This window comes from Lipotes vexillifer, unplaced genomic scaffold (genome assembly GCF_000442215.2).
Source record: "Lipotes vexillifer unplaced genomic scaffold, Lipotes_vexillifer_v1.1 scaffold950, whole genome shotgun sequence".
Taxonomy (NCBI): Eukaryota; Metazoa; Chordata; class Mammalia; order Artiodactyla; family Lipotidae; genus Lipotes; species Lipotes vexillifer.
The window spans coordinates 59,735-76,407 of NW_006799337.1; the positions used below are offsets into that span (position 1 = coordinate 59,735).

The following is a 16,673-nucleotide window of genomic DNA, read 5'->3' on the forward strand; positions in this document are numbered from 1 at the left end:
CCAGGAGGAAAAATTTGTCTGGGCAGTCCCGTAAACACACTCGTCAGGCCCTTATGATATCTCTAGGTTCTTAATGGACAGTATGCTTACTCTTTCCATCTTCCTAAATTACTATAGGTCTATATGATTTATCAAGGACAGTCCCAGCTTGTGTCTATTGTCCTAACATAATTATTAATAGTATCTCTTTCACCCTCAACAATGTTCTGGCTTATATGATAAATTATATAGTTCCCTGTATATTGGCCACTTGTTTTCTTCCATTTCTTCTTTTCCCCATACAGCACTTATCTGAACTACCTTCCTTACAATCACCATTCTATGATTCAAGTCAGTAACTAGTCAAGTTCCATAGATTTACCTTCTCTGAACTCACTCTGATCCATCTGTTCTAATAAAATTTTAAACATGAGCGGAGCACCAGTGGATGCAAGACGTGGCTGTTAAATCAAATAACTGCTAAGCTTCCTACCAACCCTGAGATTTTATATCTGGGATATGCATGTAACATCTGCATAATTATGTAATTAGAAGAAAATAGAGGGAAAAATACCATACAAGCGAAACTGGGAAGTTGAAACCAGAACCCAGCATATGTCATTCTGTAACGCACTGTTGCACCTTGTATTTGGAAGGCATACCACAAATATTTGTGCAATGTGTGATATTTGTAAAAGAGGAAACAGAATATTTAAATATGTACCACTAGTTCCTATTAGTTCATAACCAAAGTAATTCCTTACCAGGGAAAATGTCTCTTGTTGCAAATTTCTAATCTATGCCCAGGAAACCATTAGACGAGAAAGTTTCTAATAGGGCTTCCCGGGTGGCGCAGTGGTTGAGAGTCCGCCTGCCGATGCAGCGGACACGGGTTTGTGCCCCGGTCCGGGAAGATCCCACATGCCGCGGAGCGGCTAGGCCCGTGAGCCATGGCCGCTGAGTGTGTGTGTCCGGAGCCTCTGCTCCGCAACGGGAGAGGCCACAACAGTGAGAGGCCCGCATACCGGAAAAAAAAAAGAAAAAAGTTTCTAATAAAGCAGTAAATACAAGCTGAGAAAGAGAGATCCTTGAACTGCTGGGCACGGCACTCAGATGTGCTCAAGACGTGAGATAAAGGGAAACGGCCGTTATCAGACAAGTGATTGTGTGTTCGGCTTCCCTTGCTTCTGTGGTTTCAGGGTCCCTGATATACACCAGACAGTAGGAAAGAAGCGTCTCTCAGTTCTCAAAAGTCAGATGAGTTTACAAAGTAAGGACAGTTTTTCTCTTAAATAAGCAGTGTTTCTGAGTATCACAGCTGTACTTTAGCCACAGCAAATTTCTCAGTTTTCCTAAGTGATCAAAATCAGATGGTCTTGAGAAAAGTGAGCGATCTTGCCTTTTAATGAAACGTTATTGATAAAGTCTGTTGTCTCACTTTAAGAAATGGCTTTACTTTTAGAAGTCTGAATTAGGCTGCCACAAGTTCAAGGCCAGAGGCCAAGTCTCCTTCTTCTTTTTACTTCTTAAGTGCAGTGTCCAACCCATGGTGGGTACTCAATATATATATATATATTAAGTTGAACTTAAAGAAACAGAAATCACTGTAGTGATGGTGTCTTAAATCACTGGAAGAGGATGGGCTTTTTAAAACATGGTATTGGGACAACTGGATAACTCTTTGGGAAAAGATCAAATTTTAGATCTATAGCTCACACCACACATAAGTATAACCGCCAAATGGATAAAGCTCTAAATGTAAATAAATGAAACCTTACAAGTTCTATTAGAAAACATGAGGAAATTCCTGTATAACCAGGGGTCTGGATAGGACTCAATATCTTGACACAACAAAATAAAAGTTTGATTTTTAGAAAATCACTGAAAAATCATATAAGGGGGTAAGAAAAAAGAATTATTTATGAAAGAAGTTGGAAACATTCCTTAGAGTAAGAGTCCTCCAGGGCCAAAAGTATGAAGTATTTTCTTATCATGAACTATCCTGTACCATCTGTCATTTATCTGATCTTTACAACTTGTATGTGAGTTGCTTGATTGCAGTTGTTAATTACATCACCCGCTATTCAATGACTTCTCTCTGTAAACTCAGGGCTCTATATATAAAGACAGTAAAAATGGTTCAAAGGACAGAACCCACATAATGGAATAAATTATATATTGCTTCCTAAACATCTTCTTAAGTATAACTACAGATAAAAATTGCTATAGTAAGGAGCAGTGTGGTATAGTAGTTAAACGATCAGCCCTGAAGCCCCAGACTACATAGCTTCAAATCTCTCCTACCACCTACTAGCTGTGTGATTTTGGCCAAGTTACTTTACTTCTTTGGGCTTCAATTTAACCATCCATAAATAGAGATGATGATAGAGAAGTTGATATGAAGGTTAGCAGAATTAATATTTATGAAACATTTAGAAGAGTGACCACCATATTTATATATATATATATATATATATATATATAATCATACTGCATGCTATGAAAGGGTTTATTATATAAATAATAACATAAATAGAATACAGATTAACTATAGTGTAGCTCTTGAGTTTATTGCTCTCCACAAAACTAAGACAGTCCTGAGGAAAAGGATCCTTCCTGTCTTTGTACTGGTCTGAATTTTTTTTTCTGTTTTTGTTGTCTACGCTCATCCAAATCCATGTCCCTTGTGGCTGATTCCCCCCATGTGAGTCTTGGTGGGAGGCAGATTCCACCTCTTTCAGGAGTTAAGGCGCCACATCCTCCCTCTTCTCACCCCCAGCAGCATGGGCTCTAGAGCCCCAGTGACCCAGCTCTCTCAGTCAGTTCCCCAAACCTGTGACTTTGATCTTGGAAGAGTGATTAGATGTATGGACAGCTGAGAAAGCACCCTGCAGCAGTGTCAGAGTGCAGAGGAGGTGGTGGCATAGAGGCTCCATCAGATGGGCTTCAAGTGCCAGGAGCAGTAGGGTGAGAAGTGCCATCCTAACCTATTGCTCAGGCAGGATGACCTGGGCTGTCTTTCTAGTCCTTTGGCTCTAGCCCATTTCGCAAGACGGGTTCTGCAGCCTCAGCAGCAATTCTGTGCCGTATCTTGATTTCTTTCTAAGTCTTTCATTTTTGCTCAGGTTAGCCAAAGATGGTGCTGTTGTCTGCAGCTGAGAACCCTGACTGATACACCAGGTAATAATCACAACCAGATATGATCATTGCAAAGAATTCTCAGCCTCTGGGTCTGCATTTATCCCACTTTAAACACTGCCTTCACCACCTGTAGTGCTTTTGTTGGTAATTGTTCTTTTGGGTTTTTTGTTGTTGTTGTTTTTGGGTTTTGGTTTTTCTTTTGGCCATACTGCACAGCATGTGGGATCTTAGTTCCCCCACCAGGGATTGAACCCACACCCACTGCAGTGGAAGCATGGAGTCCTAACCACTGGAACCGCAGGGAAGTCCCTGTTGGTAATTGTTAATGTGTGGATTAGTTCCAATAAAGGAACTCCAGGAAGTTTTGCTGTCCTCCTATTTCACCTGTGGTATGTCTATTCTTCTTTGGATCGTCAGTACCATTTTCTACACTCTTACCAGGGGAAAAATTCTAGAGTCCACCTAATTTCAAGTCTTAGGCATGAAGAAAATAAGAGTACAAGAGGTTCCCATGGCTCAAAAGATTTTTTTTTAAACATCTAGTACAATTCCGTCCCACAAATGTAATGCAAAGCACATACATAATTTGAAATTTTCTAGTAGCCACATTAAAGTTAAAAAAAAGCAGGTGAGATTAATTTTTGATGATACATTTTATTTAACCCCAGATATCCAAAATATTATTGATAAATATGTAATCAATATGAAAATATATTAATAAAAGATTTTATGGGTTTTTTTTCATATGAAGGGTTCAACAATCTAGAGTGTGTTTTACACAGATAGCACACCTCAATTCGGATTAGCCCCATGTCAAGTGCACAATAGCCACATGTGGCCAGTGGTGCTGGGGTTGGACTGAGCAGATCTCATGTATGCCAGGCCCTGGGTTAGGCACACTCAGTAAACTTTTGCCTCTGGCTGCTAAAGATGAGATTGAAGAATATCCACTCTTTGCTGGGGCTGCCATAACAAAATACAACAAAACAGTGGTTTAAACAACAGAAATTTATTTTCTCAGAGTTCTGAAATTCAGCATCAAGGTGGTGGGAACTTCGGCTTTTTCTGAAGTCTCTCTCCTTGGCATGCAGGTGGCCACCATCTCTCTGCATCCTCACATGGTCTCCCCTATGTGCCTGTGCATCCCTGGTGTCTCTTTGTGTACCCAAATTTCCTCTTCTTATAAGGATACCAGTCAGATTGGGTTAGGGCCCGTGCTAACAATTTCATTTTAACTTCATCACATCTATAAAGGCCCTATCTCCAAATACAGTCACATTCTGAGGTACTGGGGTTAGAGCTTCAACATATGAATTTGAGGCGGACAAAATTCAGCCTGTAACAATATCTAACAGTGGTTCAGTTATAACAAACTGGTAAATGTCGGTAAAATGCTTTCCTGAGTTCCAAGAGCCATTCTGGCAAATTATTGAACCTGAGGAGTGGGTTGTGGGAACCCCCAAATGACAGCCAGTTGGTCCGAAATACTGGAGACCGAGATCTTGTGACCGGCATCTGAAGTGGAAACAGTCCTGTGGGTTGGAGCTCTTACCTTGTGGAATCTGGTGCTTACTCCAGGTAATTAGTGTCAGAATTAAACTAAATTGAAGGACTTCTAGCTGGTGTCTGGAGTACTGGAGAACTGGTTGTTGGTGGAAGGAAAACCCACACACACTGGGTGTCAGAGGTGTCCTGCAAGGAGAAACAGAGCAGTAGTGGCCAGTCGTCCCAGGCACCAGCCTGCAGCAAACATAACCCCACCATGTGCATTCATGCCTATTTGTAAGAATTACCTGCCAGTACTTGTTTTACATTCACTGCTGTGATCTTCCTCCCTAGATTTCTGACTCCCGTCTCCATACTCTGACTGTCAGTATTGTTCTGGGCTCTATCCCTCCAGTCACAGGCTACTTCAGCAGCCCTGGCTTCTCACTTTGCTTAATTGATTTTGACACCAACAGTTTGGATGAAAGACCTCCCCCTCCTGCATTCTGACCCCGTGGAAGCCTCAAATGCTGTTTGGTTTCCATCCCCCACTCACTGCACTTCTCCCCAACCTCAGGAGAGGATAATTTGGACAACAACCTGCTTTCCCACCCCATCTCAGACTTTGATTACTGGCTAAATTGTTTCACTCTAAAAATTCATATGTTGAAGCCCCAACCCCCATGGTGACTGGATTTGGAGATAGAAACTATAAGGAGGTGATTAAAGTTAAATGAGATCATAAGGATGGGGCCCTGATACACTAAGATTAGGGTCCTTATAAGAAGAGACACCAGAGTGCGCTCTTGCGGGCTCTCCCCCCCGCCCCCCACCCTCGCATCCTCTCTCTCTCTCACTTCATCCCTTCTACCCCACCACCTCTACCATGTGAGAACACAGTGAGAAGACAGCTGTCTGCAAGACAGAAAAAGATCCCCTACCAGAAACTGAATGGCAGATACCTTGATCTTGGACTTCCAGCCTCCAGAAGTATGAGAAAATCAAGGCTTCTACTGTTGAAGCCTCCCAGTCTACGGTATTTTGTCATGACAGCCTGAGCTGACTTATACACCTACTGTCTGTCTGTACTGCTTGCATGTCCAAACCATAGGATTAAAATTTCTTTTTTTTTTTTCAGACAATTGTCTTTTAATCAGCAATAAGTAACCATGATTATTAGGAAATTTTGTTTAAGATGAGTTAAGTATATGCCATAAACCCAGAGAGTTAACAGAGTATTTTGGTTATAAAAAGGGGAAATTGCTTGAACACTGACACTTGCCTGAATTAATCCCAAGTTCATAATTTATGTCTACATTGGACTACTGGCACCCAATCTCCATGTCAAAACATTCACATCAACTCAACAATATATATACTGAATTTGTTATCTGTTCCTGTGTCACAAAGTATCCAAAGTTCAGTAGCTGAAAACAACAAATATTTAGTATCTCTCAGTTTCTGTGGGTTGGGAATTCTGGATCACCTTCACTGAGTGGTTCTAGCTCAGAATCCCTAGTGAGGTTGCGGTAGGGATGTTAGCAGGAGCTGTAATTATCTGGAGGCTTGAAGATGTACTTCCAAGATGGTTACTCAGTACTGTTGGCTCACTCAGATCCCCACCACATGGACCTTTTCTCACGACAGGGCAGCTGGCGTCCCTCAAGACCAAGTGAGCAGAGAGAGAGAGAGCATGAGGAGGAATTCACAGGATTATTCCGACCTAGTCTCCAAAATAGTGCACCATCACTTCTGCTTTATTTGCTAGGAATGAGTCATTTAGTCTAGCCCACACTCCAGGGGAGGGAAATTGGGCTCCACCTCTTGAAAGGAGGAGTGCCAAGGAATCTGTGAACATATTTTAAAATCACAACACTTACCCATGATGCATTTCAGCAAACCACTCATATGATATAGTATTAAATATTGCAGTAACTAATATTTTGAGGGCTTATTCATAGAAATGGGTATGATAAAATGATATAAGGGATTTACTCAATTACTGCACATTTGCAAAGATACTTTAGCATCCTCTAAAAAAGCACCAAGGAAAATAAAGACTCTAGCATTATTTTCTGTAAAATGGCAGGTATTCCTATCACTCTTGGATTTTCACTATAATCTCTGCTCTGCTCTGCTCATTCTATGGATTCTGGTATGACCCACAGCTTTGGGTAACAGAACCTGCCTTCCCCAGTCCAGATGCCATAGAACCCACAACACTTAAGCTGGCTTCAGATCCTCCCTCCTGTCTGTCCATAGCCCCTCTGCCCCAGTTGACTCAATTTTCTGCCAATCATTTCTACTTCTCTGCCCTATCCTTTGGATTGAACCTCCTTAAATATTAGTACATGTCTTGGTTAAACCTAAATTCATGAAATATTTTTTCAATCCTAAAACTTAAACGATTAGCTGGTTATCCCTACCATAAGCAAACTCAACAGATAATTCCACAAGGACTTACACTTCTTATCCTGACTTTAAAAATTAAGCTAATCAGCAGTCTGCACATCCGCAATATATCAGAGGAAACTATTTGGAGTTAATCTTCTTAAATTTGGTTATTTCAATAAACGAGTATAGCAAAGGCATTAAAAGGCATTTATGTAATTTACAGACACCATGAAATACATATTAGGTCTTCTGAAAAGGTACTTAAGATATTAAAGACTCTAGTCCTTAGTTTGATAACATATCTCCATTTTAACTGTTACTATACTTATGTTCTGACTTAAGCTTTAAGTTAAAATCATTTACAAGTCTGAAATGAGAGGCTGTATTAGCTCAACTTTTTTGAAAAGGGCACAGCCAAGTGAACTAATGGTACAGTGATGCAGAATGGAATTTAAATACTGATGAAGGGATAATAGGGCTGTAGGGGAACAAAATCTGCCACCCCAAAATGTGTCTCTTTGGTATGAGGATTGATTTAGACTGATTATTCTTAAGAAACAGAAGACTTGGGAAGTTTTTCTTGCTACCTCCCGCCTTAACTGTCTAAGAGAATTTGGATAAAGGGCCTGGTCCCAGATTAGAGCTATCACCAGAGATATCTGCAAATATGGACTGTGATGGGGGAAACTCAGCAGAGCCTAGAGATCAGAGTCCTCTGTGTGCCCCATTGTCTCTGCACGACCCAGCAAACATTTGTTTACCAAACATTTGCTTTTCCATCTCCACATGAATTGCCTTCCTCCCCTTTGCAGTCCTGAACAACTATCCACAACATCCTCTTTTGTCTTTAGCTGAAGATAATACTTAAGGTGAGGATTTCAGCCATTTTAGTGAGTTACTCAGTTTTCCTGGGCCTCTCCAGTGCATACATGTTATTAAATTTTTGTTTTATCTTCTCCTGTTAATCTGTCTCATGTCAATTTCATTCTTGGACCAGCCAGAGGAACATAGAAGGGTAGAGAAAAATTTCTTCCTTTCTGACAGGGTTAAAGTACCAAAAGCAAGCAAGAATTTGAACATAAAGTGTTTCCATACTCTTCCCTTTTTAGAGGTTCTGTTCTCCCTGCCTCTTCACCACCCACCCCCCCAGTCTCTTACCCAGGCAACCATCCTGTACACCAGTTGTTCTCAAACCTTGGGGCATCTGAGCCCACGTGCCACAACTACTGAAGCCCACACGCCTAGATCCTGTGCTCCACGACAAGAGAAGCCACCGCAATGAAAAGCCTGCACACCGCAAGGAAGAGTAGCCCTCACTCGCTGCAACTAGAGAAAGCCCCCACGCAGCAGCGAAGACCCAACACAGCCATAAATAAATTTATTTATTTATTTATTTATTTTAAAAAATAACTTTGTTCCTTAGAAAAAACAAAACTTTCGGCATCAAAACTACTTGGAGGGGCTTCCCTGGTGGCGCAGTGGTTGAGAGTCCGCCCTGCTGATGCAGGGGACACGGGTTCGTGCCCTGGTCTGGGAAGATCCCACATGCCGCGGAGCGGCTGGGCCCGTGAGCCATGGCCGCTGAGCCTACGCGTCCCGAGCCTGTGCCCTGCAACGGGAGAGGCCACAACAGTGAGAGGCCCGCGTACCGCAAAAATAAAAAAAAAAAAACTACTTGGAGTGCTTTTTATAACACACATCACTGAACTGCAGCCCCAGAGCTTCTGATTCCCTGGGCCTGGGGTAAGACTGAGAATTTTAATTCTCCAATGTTCAGAGGTGACATTGATGCTGCTAATCCAAGAAGCATACTTGGAGAACCATTGATGTAAATGGATTTCAGGGAGCTTTGCCATAATGTAGAAGCCAAGTAAGGTTTTATCTGACAACTTAATATTCCGCCCCCCCCCCCACCCCCGAACACAAGGAATACATTTGCATCCTTAGAAAGGAAGCCTGCTGGTAAAAGTTTCAAGACCCCCCCCCCCAAATAAAAGTCATCTAATAGTTACATTTTAGGCCCCTTGACAAGTAATGAGAAAAATATTTTTGCTCAGTAGTCCTATTCAAAGGCTTAATAAATGTTTGTTGAATTACACATTTTAGATCAAACACATGAAGTGGATTCCAATCTCAGGCCATAACCAGAGATGCAAGAAATAAAATATTCTTTATCTTTCTGTAACTCAACTAAAATTCCATTTCAATACCCCATTCTACCAAACTGTTGGACACTTAATCACAGTCAATTCAGGATCCTACGTCTTCTTCCTCTGGATTCTGCCTGTGTTTACTTTGCTAGGACTGCCATTACAAAACACCACAGACTGGGTGGTGTAACCAGCAGAAATTTATTTTCTCACAGTTCTAGAGGCTGGAAGTCCAAAATCAAGGTGTCAGTAGGGTTGGTTTCTTCTGAGGTCTCTCTCCTTGGCTTGCAGATGTCTACCTACTCTCTCTGTCCTCACCTGGTCTTTCCTCTGTTGCATGCGCATCTCTGGTGTCTCTTTGTGTGTCCAAATCTCCTCTTCTTATAAGGATACCACCAATCAGATTGGATTAGGACCCATGCTAACGGTTTTATTTTAACTTAGTCATCTTTTTAAAGAGCCTAACTCCAAGTACAGTCACATTATGATGTACTAGGGATTAGGACCTCAACATATGGATTTTGGCAGAGAGGTAGGGGGATGCAAGTCAGCCCACAACACCATCTAGGATCCAGGGAGTTTGTATGTAGCTAAGGCTGGAGAGGTTTAGCTCAACCCCCAATTCTCAAGGCTGCCCTCTGTGCATGCTGGCCTCTCGTGAGATGTCCTCATTCCCTTCTGGTCCTCAGTAGTTAGCCCAAGCAGGACTCACCTGGGTTGTCCCCCATCAAGGCTTCTTCTGTGACACACTGGGCCATTGGAAGCGCCATGAGGTGGGCTGAGGCCTTGCATCACTTCTGTGCACCCTTCGTGTGCCCTGACCAGCGCTGTGCTGGGCACAGGGGAATGTGGTAAGGTTGTCTCAGGCCTTTCACACATGTAGTCCTGAGATAGCCTCCTATCTGGACTACACCCTGGACATGAGAGACAGGATCACTCAGCTCCCCACATCATGCAGTTCATCAGAGTAACTGCCACCCCACCCCCACCTCAGGGATTGCAGGGGAGAGGGTACAAATGGTCAGGATGCAGTGTCCCTGTGTCAGGCCACCACATCTGAATTCTCATGACTTCCCTTCTCACAACCCTAAGCCCCAGACCCGCCGGCAGGAAAAACCTTTTATCTGCTCCTGGGGGCCGGAAGCTTTGCTTTAGCTCAGCAGATATTCTTCAAAGCAGATTGTCTGCACCCCAGTCCTTTTCATTCTCCTGAGTTGCATGAACCCCTTGAAACTCTAAACCTAGGATTGTCTTCTCCTCCCAACCCCGAATTTTTCTGCCAAGAATTCCTTCTCTTGAGGCAATAAATGCAAAATGGCTAATTGAGTGTGTGGGGGAATAGGGATGGTGTAAAAGGAAGTAAGGCTGGGGAAATAAATCAGTATTTCAGAATGTCCCCTGCCATGTTTAGCTGCTACTTTAACTAGTGAAATTGCAGCAAGTGGAAAATGTGGATGCAAAGGACCCTTCATCAGCAGATTAGGTTCTTCCACTGTCTGCCCCATGGAGAAGTTGGAGCCGAGCAAGACCACATTCGCTTCCCCTTTTCCCCATGGGCAGCCCAAGTGCCCTGCACGGGCCCGTGTCGGGTGTCCATTCTGTGGCCTCAGGAAACCAGATACCGACATGCCAGGAACACCAAACCCCTCAAGGTAGTATTCTGAATGCTGCTAATTGGCTTTTTCTCACCTTGGAGTTGTTTAAATGTCAGAGACTCAACAGCTCTGGAATTTCCATCTCTTCATCAGCTAGCTCTGTAGTTGAAAATACAGTATTGTCAAATATTCTGGACTAAATAAGAAGCAGAGTGATTACAGGTTCTTAAATGTCCTATTATGTGGAACTGAGAAAGTTTCAGCATAGGGCAGCCACAGTTTTTCTCCTAATTAATCAGAAGTGAAAGTTTGCGTTTCCTGTGTTTTTTAACAACATCCCTTTTTTCTTTTGAAGAGCAAAATACATAAAAAATCTGATGTGGATATTAAGATGCCATTTCCCTAAAAGCAGAAGTATAGTCTATTTAGGTAAAATAAGAAATTGTGAGTGTCAAGAGATACCCATGTATAGAAGCCACAGATAAGCAGATGTGCAAAACCAAACAAAAATGAGAATTTTGGATTAGAGTAACAAGTAAACTGAAATCATTGCTTTCATTTTTTTTTAAAGGCTTGTCTTACTATTAATTTTCTACATTGTACTTAAATTTTTTATTATTTCAGTAAAAATAGAAAGTATTCTGAATTTTTAAGTTCCTATACGCTAAATTACTTTGCAAATGTACTTTATAAACCTAAATGATTGCTTTTATTATTTTCAATAAAAGACCTACAAAGGAAGTATAGGAAACCCATTACACTCTTGTTACATCCTGAATAACCTCAAGGTTAAAAATCTTGGTTATATCACAAGATCATCTTTTCCAGTTCTGGGGAGAAATTTTAAAAACCCTACCAACAGGAACTTCTAACGTCCTTTTCCAAAGGCAGGCTCAAATTGTCATGATTACAGTTTTTAAAATGAAGCTAAATTTTTCCATCCCAAATTAATTCTGTCCTTATAAAGTAAAAATTTCCTCTTCATGTGTCATAAAAGTTTATTAAGGCAATGTTCAAAAGTGAAGTCTCTGGCTTTTTTATATCTCAGAAGTTCCAGGAGCTAATTTCACTTCACATTAGATCACTTACAGGGCTTCCCTGGTGGCGCAGTGGTTGAGAGTCCGCCTGCCTATGCAGGGGACGCGGGTTCGTGCTCCAGTCCGGGAAGATCCCACATGCTGCGGAGCGGCCGGGCCCATGAGCCATGGCCGCTGAGCCTGCGCGTCTGGAGTCTGTGCTCCGCAACGGGAGAGGTCACAACAGTGAGAGGCCCGCGTACCGAAAAAAAAAAAAAAAAATCACTTACAGATTTGGCAACAACTGCCAAGGTGTTACTATACTAAGTGAATTTTCATTATAACATCCCATGTCTTTCTCAAATAAAGTTTCAAGTCTCATAAAATTATTGATTTGCCTAAGCCAGTTAGTTCAAGTGGCTTTAGCATGGTTTAGCAATTTCTGATGGAATCTTCTCTTCCAAGAGGAAAATCAAAGGAGAAAATGGTTCTACGATAAAATACTGTATAGCTAATATATAATCCCTTTGAAAAAAACAAAAACAACAATAAAAAACTTTACCTAGTTGGCTACCTTGACCCCACCATCATGCCATTAAGCAATGAACATGCTCTTTATACACACAACCGCATTCTCTCTCTGTGGTTTTTCTCCCAGGATCTTGATCACCCTGATTCCATCTACAACATCCTCTCCTATTCTACACATCCAGCGATTCATCCTATCTTTTTGTACCTCTCTTGGAGTATTTATCCATTTTTACCATTGTGGTTATTAGCGCTTTCTCCTTCACTAAGTGATAAGCTCCTTATGGGTTAGGGCCAGGTCCTATATATCTGCCAGCACAGTGGTCTCTTAGGAGAGGAGGATAGATATATGTGTTGACAGATAAATGAGTGAGGGAGGGAGTGAATGAATGACTGAGATTCTAGTACATATTCTATCAAATAAAGCACATATAGTATCAGTATACAATTGTAATTAAGATGCAAAGAGAAAAGTGAGTAATAAAAATTATACTACAGTAAATAATACATAAAACATCTTTTAAAAGACTTAGGAGACTTCTGTTGTGCAAACTAGGATAATGTACATCCTTCTCACTAATATGCTGCTTCCTCATTGGTTTGTGATGAAATATGAGTGCAATTTCCTGTCCCCTCAATAATATTGGTTTCTCTTCTGGGTGCAAGCAGATTTATCTGGCTCCTCGGTCAACAAAATCATCATCCCAAGAAACATGGGTAAGTGTAAGATTAAAAAATGAGACTTTAAGTAGATAACATACTTTTGAATGATTGTCAGTAATATTTGCAACATTTTTTCTAGTTTGGGCTGTATAAATGTGGTCATGCAAAGTAGTATCAGACGAGGAGAAATGAGGATGACACATGGCTTCTCTACTTTGAGCAATAGTAAAGGATGTCAAAATTTACATTTAGAAATAGGTAACACTATCAAAATATAAAAGAGGAATATTTATGCTCCATTTCCTCTACAGGAAACAGTATATTGGCAAAATGAAAATTAAATGGTTAGGGAAGAAATGTACCAACTCCTGGCTGTAGAGCTATCTAGCACCACTTCCTCAGCAGTATAAAGGTCTAGTGATATGTTTTTATACCATCAGAAACTATGTGAAATTTGAAAATAATATTTCCAGTATTAATATTTCTAGTATGTATTAATTAATTAATAATTCTTAATAGATGACTATCACATTGACACACAGTAGAGTGTTAATAAGTAGCTATTCAACTGATAAATGAAGGCAAATGTTTCCTATAACATTTTATCTTCTGATCATTGTCATCAATGGTTGGTACTGTTTTAGGAGCTGTGGATTATCTTCTTTGGGCATCAGGTGAAAATTAAAATCAGAATTAAAAACTTATCCAAATTTCTCAGCACTGGATCTAAAAACAGTTTTCTCAAAATATGATTAAAGCAATCAAAATAATATCTGAAAAGCTGTATGAATAACAAGAATTATGTATTCTGTTAAAATCTCAGATTCACACAAATTAATTTAACAGCTCTCCTCTGCAGCGTTTGGTATCATATGTGAAATGTTATTATATAAATTATATTCTGAGTGCCTCTGGTTTCTCTGCTATGCTCTGGATAGGTGGCCAAAGATGATCTGCTTTCAGGAAATGTAGGGGACAACACAGGCTACCAGTGTCGTCATTAGAACAATATCAGTTAACATGTCATGAAGGCTTACCATGTGCTCAGCACTGAGTTTCATGTATTATCTCATTTAATCCTCACAAGAATTCTGTGAAATGGTTGCTATCTTACACCTATGAAAATTGAAACTTAGAGAGGTGAAGGAACACACATGGTCACAAATCCCCCAAGAGCTGCTGAGAACCTTTGAGTCTCCTGAGCCCTCACACATGTAACCACAAGGCTCCAGAAACACTGCCTCTGTTGCCCAACCCAGAAGACACCCAGTATCTGCTTCATTAAACCATTCAGTCTTATGGTTGTTTTAGTTAAGGCAGGAAATATTTCTACAGAGAAAGAAAGTTATTCCACTGAGAATTCTGTAAGTCCTCTCAAAACTATTTTTCCATTTGACCCTTCTTATCTTTTTTTTTTTAAGATGAGTATTTGTTGAGTGACATGGACAAAGCAGGAAGGGGCACCTTCCTGCTCATCACCCAGCTCTCCCAGGCCTTCTTCTAAGGAAGAATATTTTCATGGTTTAAGTGTTCTTCCCCAGACGCATGAGCCTAGTGATAGACATGATGTTGCGTAACCATCAGAGTTCCATCCTCTGTAGCTTATTAAATTTTGTGCATCTCAGACATTTTTCGAGTGTCATTTTCCTTCTTTGCTTATGTTCTTCAGAAGTCTCTTTAATGAGGATTTTGGGGGTCAATGTTCTCAGTGGCAGTTTATCTTAAAATATCCTTATTTGTGCTCTCACTTTGAAATTTAGTTCTGTTGGGTATTCAATTATAGGATGACATATATTTTCATAACAATTTGGAAATATCAATCCACTGTCTTCTGGTTTATGTTATCATTGTTGTTGAAAATGTCTTTGTCGGTCGAAATTTCATCCTTTGTAGGTAGTCCATTTTTTCTCTCTGGCTCTTTTTTTTTCTTAGTCTTTGGTGATCTGCAGCTTGATTCCAATGTTGGCTAAGTGTAGATTTCCATCTCTGTTTGTTTCTAATCTTATTTGGGGTTTGCTGAGCTTCATAAATCTGAGAATGCCATGTCTTTCATCACTTTCAGACGTCTCTCAGTCAGCATCTTTTCTAATATTGCCTCTCCCCTACTCTCTCTCTTCTGTCCTTGTGAACTTTAATTATACATATGCTGACCTTTTCACTTTATCCTCCATGTCTCTGTGGTATTTTCCTGTCTCTTTAGCATTCTGATAATTTTGTGTTATTTCTTTAGCTCTGTCTTACAATATACTAATTTTCTCTTCAGCTGGAGCTAGGCAGCTGGTTAGTCCCTGTGTTAATTTTTAATTTTATATTACTGTACTTTTTATTTCTGAAAGGTCTATTTCAATCTTTTAAAAAATATGCCTAGCCATCTTTTATAGTCTCTTGAGCCTTACTCATGTGTTCAGATTCCTTCTTTTATTTCTTTAAATGTATTAAACATACTTGTTTTGTGTTATATTAATTTTATCTCTAAAGCTTTTGTGGATCTAGTACTCTTCTTTCTTGCTTTTGCTGAATCTCACGCATAGAAGCTAATTTCTGTATGTGTGTAAGTGTGTGTGTTTTCTTCTAGTGTGGTAGCAGGATATTTGTTCTTTTTATCCATCTATTTTTAAAATCGAGTGTGTTTGGGGTTGGGGTGTTTTAATCAGCTCATATTTGTTAGAACGAGATCTGTGAGAATTCTTTAAAGCCTGGGTTGAGGGAGCTTTCCTCAAGGCATGATCTGTATTTACTTCTCCCACGTGCCTAGAATACTTATTCTTTCATATGGTAAACTTTTATTATGGGTGAATTTATTTTCAGATTATTTAAGTTGTTTATTGTTTGTTTTGTTGTGTTTCTATAAATTACTTTTTATATATGAGGAAAGAAGTGAAATCATATCATTTCTTAGGAAGACATATATGCTCTATCTGCAGGTTATTCAGAGGTTAGTTGTCAAGATTCTTTACATCTCATCTCACATAGCCTTTTGATTTCACTTTTTAACCTTAATTGCAATATAACCTGCATGCAGCAAAAAGGAACATATCCTAAGTGTACTGCATGATTCATTTTTACAAACTGAACTTGTTCATGGAATCAACACTCATATCAAGAAACAAAACATTACCCAATTCTCAGAAGTCCTGCTGGTGCCCTCTTCCTGTCATTATTCACCCATCCACCCACCCCCCCACCCCGCCAAAGCTAACAGCCACCTGATTCCTCTTTCTCGGTTTTTTTTTGTTTTTTTTTTTTGCGGTACGCAGGCCTCTCACCACTGTGGCCCCCTCCCCTGGCGGAGCACAGGCTCCGATCGCGCAGGCTCAGCGGCCATGGCTCACGGGCCCAGCCGCTCCGCAGCATGTGGGATCCCCCCGGACCGGGGCACGAACCAGTGTCCGCTGCATCGGCAAGCGTACTCTCAACCACTGCACCACCAGGGAAGCCCTCTTTCTCTGTTTTTTATAACAACTAAATATTTAATATGACATTCTACATGGTTGTTTGCAACAATGTAGGTGGGCTTTGTTGAGAAGAACGGGAATGCATGATGGTTTTCCCACTTCCAGTTGGTCTTATTTACATTTTTTTCATTACCACATTGTGAGTGGTGAAAGATAATTAATTTCGGCTTTAAACCAATTCACAGATGATTCCTGATCTAAACAATAGACCCTTCAAAATTCAGCCTCCTGACTCAAAAAACTGGGAGATCTTCCCCACCCCACCCC

The 16,673-nt window shown here is 40.6% G+C and overlaps 1 protein-coding gene across 1 annotated transcript in view; it reads left to right on the plus strand.

Moving 5' to 3' along the window:
- The first annotated feature begins 12,924 nt into the window (after positions 1-12,924).
- Positions 12,925-16,673, plus strand: part of GPR65 (G protein-coupled receptor 65) — an 8,576-nt gene continuing 4,827 nt past the window's right edge. The window contains exon 1 of the mRNA XM_007471610.1: positions 12,925-13,005. The gene's annotated coding sequence lies outside the window, so the exon portion shown is untranslated. The remainder of the gene's footprint in view (positions 13,006-16,673) is intronic.